The sequence below is a fragment of the Stylophora pistillata genome, unplaced genomic scaffold, assembly GCF_964205215.1.
Source record: "Stylophora pistillata unplaced genomic scaffold, jaStyPist1.2 SCAFFOLD_1195, whole genome shotgun sequence".
NCBI lineage: Eukaryota > Metazoa > Cnidaria > Anthozoa > Scleractinia > Pocilloporidae > Stylophora > Stylophora pistillata.
This window is the reverse complement of record NW_028290898.1, coordinates 53,807-61,000: the sequence shown is the minus strand read 5'-3', so window position 1 is coordinate 61,000 and position 7,194 is coordinate 53,807. Positions and strand designations below refer to the sequence as shown.

The window sequence follows — 7,194 nt, the reverse complement described above, 5'->3', positions numbered from 1 at the left end:
CTTTTACCTTGAATTGTTATCGTGTATAAATAAAGATTCTACTACTACTACTAGTTTTATTTCAGGAGGACGCTTGTAAACTGAAGCCACTCCATTAAATCTTGTTTTACAACGAAAACAACCACTGTGTGTGTGTGTGTGTGTGTGTGTATCTTAAATTGTTGCTCTAAGGGTTGGGTTTTTGATATCTACAGGTGTTTTCTTCTCTTCTTCTATTTTTTTTTTTTTTTTTTTTTTTTTCGCAAATAGATTTGGACATATTATTTTTGGAAAATTGCAGAGCGCAATTGCATTCAAATCTATGAAAAAGAGTCATACTGAAATCAGAAAATCCAAACTCAAACATTAAATCTAAAGATCTCCTTACTCAAATGATTCCAAGTCATATGTTATTAAATCATCCATATCAATCATCAACATTTTGTTACAGGTTTCAGTTCTTCATCAGTTTGGTTACAATAGTAACACCATTAGAATGGAGAGATCCATTTCATGTCAGAGTGGCAATACCAAAGGAAGGAAAGATGGGAAGAAATCTTGGGAACAGCTTACCGATGCCAAGTGGCCATGCCCAAAAAAAGTCAAACTGTAAAAATGCTGTGTAGTAGCACGACTCTTTACAGGAATTTCTAAATATCCTGGCTATGCCACCGTATTTAAGCGAAAGAGAATGTCAGATTGCTCGTTAGAAATTTCATGGCAATTCTAGGTTTGTCAGGCTCCACGAAAAAGTCAAGTTTGTGTGACTAAAACTAGAGACCTCGTTTGGGAGGTTGGAATTTTTTTGCCCTATGTACTTCTATAAATATTATCCATACCTCCCCCCCACAGAAGGGACTTTTCTTAAGACCCCCTCCCAACACTCTGGAAATTGCAATGAAGGTTCATACATTTCCTTGAGGCTTTTGGCCTTTGAGATTCCCCCCATTCCCAAGAATTTTCAACCCTCTCTTTAAGCGGAGTATGGACATTTTCTGGAACTACACAATGCCAATTGGGTTGTAGCCTTGCTTCTGCAGTCCTACAACAAATGTAAGAGGACAGAAAGCATAGGAAGTGTGTTTTTTTTTTTTTTTTTTAATGTGAAATTGAGAAGAACATTGGCACGCCATCCACAAATGCCAGTATGAAATGACAGACCACTTTTTCACAATCAAACAGTGATTAACACAATGGTTAACACACGCTTTTAGAATGAAATCATTCATAAGTAGTTTTCCATAATCCTCCAAATTCCATTCAAACAAGCTATGATCGTATTGACACCAAGTTCCACATTCACATGGGAAAGTTTTCATTTGGCATTGTCACATTGTTTGGAACTAAACATTAGAAACTAGCTTCTTTTAATAATGTTGTAAACAACTTTGCTATTTGTTGTTCACAAAAGTAAGTGAAATAGAAATGGAGAACTTTCACTTTGCTTCCCTTGTTCATTTCATTAGCAACTCTGACTAATTTCCTTGCAAAGACACTTCCCCTCTGTCGTGTGCTTCACTTCGATCTTGTTTTTCTCACTCACATCCTTTGGGAAGGAGAATTGTGAGCATATCCGTACACACACAAAGTAATCGTGCCATGCAATACATCCTTGATCAGTTATGATCAATCCATCACTATCACTAGTAGCTTTGAGAGTTATTGTAACAGTTTCAATTCCTAGTGAAACCACTCTTGGAGCTGGCTCTGTAATTGACCATAGCCCACCACGGTTCTATTACTTGAAATCAGATTTTGCATGCTTTGCAGATCATTTCATGTTGCTGGACCTACAACAAACAAAGAAAAATTACGATTCGTGCAACATATTGCTACAACCAGCTAAAAAATTCCATGTGAGCTGTTTCCAGCAAGTACTTCTCATATGAAACCAGACATTCAGTGTAGCTTCTACAGAAAAACCCTGATCAGTCATTGCAGCTAGGACATGTATATCTAAGTCCAATTTTTGGGGCTGTAACATTTTTAAAAGGCTGACTCGACTCAGTAACTTGCCATGCCCCGAATATATCTCCGAGCGAACGTTTTGGGTCGGTAGAAAGAAATTAGACACCTCAATTAACACAATCGCAACTTACATGCTGCTTAACTGCTGCTACAAACTGCTGATTGACTCTTTCATCGCCTTCTAAAATGTCTAAAATAACTTCCAAATCGTCTCCCCATAGCAAGCGCCATCTTGTTTTGAATGTGACTTGTACCTTCAACCTCAGAGGGCTCCCATTCTTCTTACCGTTTGAACTTCTCCGGCTTTCATAACCACTTCCCGTTCCCTCTATTAACTCTGATCAAACTTTATGATTCTCTCATAGTTAAACACCGCCTTTCACAAACTCCAGATTCTCCCAGCCGCACGCCATACATTATTCATTCTAGTCTATCGAGGGAACAGTTTTTCTAAGGCCCAGCCCTCTCGCGGCGGCCGCATCAAGCCCTCAATAATTCAACTTTTTAGCTCATCCTCAAAGTTTATCATTCTCTCATAATTAAACAGCGCATTTCACAAACACGAGAGTGTGACAGGCGCGCGCTGCACTTTCTATACTATTGAGGGAACAGTTTTTCGAAGGCCCAGCTCTCTCGCGGCGGCTGCATTAAGCTCTCAAAAATTCAACTTCTTAGCTCATCCTCAAAGTTTATCATTCTCTCATAATTAAACAGCGCATTTCACAAACACGAGAGTGTGACAGGCGCGCGCTGCACTTTCTATACTATTGAGGGAACAGTTTTTCGAAGGCCCAGCTCTCTCGCGGCGGCTGCATTAAGCTCTCAAAAATTCAACTTTTTAGCTCATCCTCAAAGTTTATCATTCTCTCATAATTAAACAGCGCATTTCACAAACACGAGAGTGTTTACTGTTTACTGGCTATGCTACCGTATTTAAGCGAAAGAGAATGTCAGATTGCTCGTTAGAAATTTCATGGCAATTCTAGGTTTGTCAGGGTCCACGAAAAAGTCAAGTTTGTGTGACTAAAACTAGAGACCTCGTTTGGGAGGTTGGAATTTTTTTGCCCTATGTACTTCTATAAATATTATCCATACCTCCCCCCCACAGAAGGGACTTTTCTTAAGACCCCCTCCCAACACTCTGGAAATTGCAATGAAGGTTCATACATTTCCTTGAGGCTTTTGGCCTTTGAGATTCCCCCCATTCCCAAGAATTTTCAACCCTCTCTTTAAGCGGAGTATGGACATTTTCTGGAACTACACAATGCCAATTAGGTTGTAGCCTTGCTTCTGCAGTCCTACAACAAATGTAAGAGGACAGAAAGCATAGGAAGTGTGTTTTTTTTTTTTTTAATGTGAAATTGAGAAGAACATTTTGGCACGCCATCCACAAATGCCAGTATGAAATGACAGACCACTTTTTCACAATCAAACAGTGATTAACACAATGGTTAACACACGTTTTTAGAATGAAATCATTCATAAGTGGTTTTCCATAATCCTCCAAATTCCATTCAAACAAGCTATGATCGTATTGACACCAAGTTCCACATTCACATGGGAAAGTTTTCATTTGGCATTGTCACATTGTTTGGAACTAAACATTAGAAACTAGCTTCTTTTAATAATGTTGTAAACAACTTTGCTATTTGTTGTTCACAAAAGTAAGTGAAATAGAAATGGAGAACTTTAACTTTGCTTCCCTTGTTCATTTGATTAGCAACTCTGACTAATTTCCTTGCAAAGACACTTCCCCTCTGTTGTGTGCTTCACTTCGATCTTGTTTTTCTCACTCACATCCTTTGGGAAGGAGAATTGTGAGCATATCCGTACACACACAAAGTAGTCATGCCATGCAATACATCCTTGATCAGTTATGATCAATCCATCACTATCACTAGTAGCTTTGAGAGTTATCGTAACAGTTTCGATTCCTAGTGAAACCACTCTTGGAGCTGGCTCTGTAATTGACCATAGCCCACCACGGTTCTATTACTTGAAATCAGATTTTGCATGCTTTGTTTGAATCATTGATACAGTCAAGTTTGCCAGCCTTTAGTATTGCCATAGCTTGCTGGCTCTCCACGGTACCGGTTCTTGCATATTTCTCACACACACAAATTGTGCAGCACATGACCAGCCCTTTTGCCCCTCAGATGGTACTGTACTGGTGGGATCATTGTCACCAGAGTGAGTTCTTGCTTCTCTTACAGTAGTATGCAATGAGGCAGTCGGCAACTTTAGTCCACCATCATAATGGGGCAGCATTCCTTGACAGTCCAGTGAAGAACTGCCTAGACTTCACCGGGACTGTTGCATGATATTTCTGAAAAACTTCACCAGGTCTCAATTCTTTAAAAAACCCATCATACATTGATTTGATACCAGTGAATTCCAAACCTCTTTCCTCTGGCTGTTGAAAAGAATACTTGCTTAGTTCATCCCTCAAGCTTTTTGTAACAATTCAGTTTCATTGAATTTCCTGATTGCGGAAGCCACAACTTCAGCAAGTATGCTGACGCTCAAAGGCTGAATGGATCCTTGGTGAAGACTGCTGTGTCGTTCACACAGTCTTTGCAGATCATTTCATGTTGCTGGACCTACAACCAACAAAGAAAAATTACGATTCGTGCAACATATTGCTATAGTGAACGTTTGAAGTATCTTGGCTGGCCAACACTCGACTCGCGTCGTGAATTTCTTAGTTTAGTGCAATTATTCAAATTCATTCATGGTTTTTCAAGAGTAGACTTATATGTAATTACTTAACTTTCTCCAATAGTCGGACGAGATCTACCAACAATGTCAAAATCTGGACGCCTTATGCTCGAACAAATATCCTCAAGAACTCTTTTTGGTATAAATATATAAAAATCTGGAATGACTTGCCAAGTGACATAGTAGTTAGCTCTAGCTCTGCTAGTAAGTTTAAAAAAAAAACTGAAAGAACACATTTTTAAATAATATCAATAATATTGCACCAATATCCATTTATCAATTAACTTGTTTTTTCAATAATTTTTACCTTTACATTTTAGTTTTATTTTTATTGCATATTGCTTTTATTCTGGGGGCTGCCGTCAATGAGAATTGAGTTCCTCTCTGGCTTGACCCTTTTTGCCTTTTTGCATCTCGATGTTATTTCTATTGTTATCTGTCTGTATTATTATTATTATTATTATTATTATTATCTTATTATTTAGGCAAATGAAGTTATTATAAATAAATAAATAAATAAATAAATAAATAAAATTCCATGTGAGCTGTTTCCAGCAAGTACTTCTCATATGAAACCAGACATTCAGTGTAGCTTCTACAGAAAAACCCTGATCAGTCATTGCAGCTAGGACATGTATATCTAAGTCCAATTTTTGGGGCTGTAACATTTTTAAAAGGCTGACTCGACTCAGTAACTTGCCATGCCCCGAATATATCTCCGAGCGAACGTTTTGGGTCGGTAGAAAGAAATTACACACCTAAATTAGCACAATCGCAACTTACATGCTGCTTAACTGCTGCTACAAACTGCTGATTGACTCTTTCATCACCTTCTAAAATGTCTAAAATAACTTCCAAATCGTCTCCCCATAGCAAGCGCCATCTTGTTTTGAATGTGACTTCTACCTTCAACCTCAGAGGGCTCCCATTGTTCTTATCCTTTGAACTTCTCCGGCTTTCATAACCACTTCCCGTTCCCTCTATTAATTCTGATCAAACTTTATGATTCTCTCATAACTAAACACCGCCTTTCACAAACTCCAGATTCTCCCAGCCGCACGCCATACATTATTCATTCTAGTCTATCGAGGGAAGTTTTTCTAAGCCCCAGCCCTCTCGCGGCGGCCGCATCAAGGCCTCAAAAATTCAACTTTTTAGCTCATCCTCAAAGTTTATCATTCTCTCATAATTAAACAGCGCATTTCACAAACACGAGAGTGTGACAGGCGCGCGCTACACTTTCTATACTATTGAGGGAACAGTTTTTCGAAGCCTCAGCTCTCTCGCGGCGCCTGCATTAAGCTCTCAAAAATTCAACTTTTTAGCTCATCCTCAAAGTTTATCATTCTCTCATAATTAAACAGCGCATTTCACAAACACGAGAGTGTGACAGGCGCGCGCTGCACTTTCTATACTATTGAGGGAACAGTTTTTCGAAGCCTCAGCTCTCTCGCGGCGCCTGCATTAAGCTCTCAAAAATTCAACTTTTTAGCTCATCCTCAAAGTTTATCATTCTCTCATAATTAAACAGCGCATTTCACAAACACGAGAGTGTGACAGGCGCGCGCTGCACTGTCTATACTATTGAGGGAACAGTTTTTGGAAGCCCCAGCTCTCTCGCGGCGCCTGCATTAAGCTCTCAAAAATTCAACTTTTTGTCCAATCGTCAAACCCCAGGGGACGACACAGCCCCACTTTAAAAAGTCCATGATCTCACCTAATCGGCCTCTATTCCTTCCAAACGCTGCCGACTGAACACCGCAAAAGACAACTCAAGGGTTAAAACAATCTCTTCTCCCATCCTAAGAGAGAAAAACCAGCGGGAAAAAAAGATGGCCTCTCTCGTAGACCTGTGCTATGCTTCCGACGACGACGAATCACAGATCCTAGACTTTCACCATCAAACCACGCAACATCCTCCGACTTCGACTTCGACTTCGAATTTATCGCCTGTAAGCCACGAGGCACAGGCAACGCAGCAAAAATCACCACAACCAGATTGCCTTGGCCAATTGGACAGCCCGCACCATTTGACTCCTACACCTACCCGGAAAAAACTCACCTACGCCCTAAGTCCGCGAGATATCCCACCCGATGTGGACGTCTTTCTGGATGCTGTTTCCAATTACTTCACTAGAGCGGTGAACCTTGAACGACAAAGTGCAGCCGTCGCGCAGTCCACTTTCCTCAAAGCGCGTGAGCGCATGATGTGTAAGTCACTACATGAACACTTATTATTCGCAGTCAATTACCTTGCTAGCTTATTCGCATTCAAATATCTCGCTCGCTCGCAAGCAAGTAAGCAACACACACGTGCGTCACACCTGACCTGATTTTCTGTTTTTCTGTTTCATCTCAAGGCTACCTTGGATTTTTGAAGAGATATCTCGGAATGGACCTAGCACCAGATGTTTTTCTCCGCCTAAGTCTCATGGAACAATATTTCAACTTTCTCAGGGTGAGTGCAGATTTGAATTTTGGCAATTGTTTCTTGTCGCCTTTAGGAAATAACTTTGCCGACAAAAACTG

At 40.0% G+C, this 7,194-nt stretch overlaps 2 long non-coding RNA genes across 2 annotated transcripts; both read right to left on the bottom strand.

The window, feature by feature from the left end:
* Window positions 1–1,277: 1,277 nt before the first annotated feature.
* On the bottom strand, window positions 1,278–2,420 carry LOC148715674 (uncharacterized). The gene is made up of 2 exons (XR_015995902.1): window positions 2,079–2,420; window positions 1,278–1,769 (listed from the first exon to the last, which is right to left on the bottom strand). It is a non-coding gene; the product is annotated as an uncharacterized LOC148715674 (long non-coding RNA).
* Window positions 2,421–3,492: 1,072 nt separating this feature from the next.
* Window positions 3,493–5,815, bottom strand: LOC148715673 (uncharacterized). Its single transcript, XR_015995903.1, has 2 exons — window positions 5,449–5,815; window positions 3,493–4,547 (listed from the first exon to the last, which is right to left on the bottom strand). It is a non-coding gene; the product is annotated as an uncharacterized LOC148715673 (long non-coding RNA).
* Window positions 5,816–7,194: the final 1,379 nt, after the last annotated feature.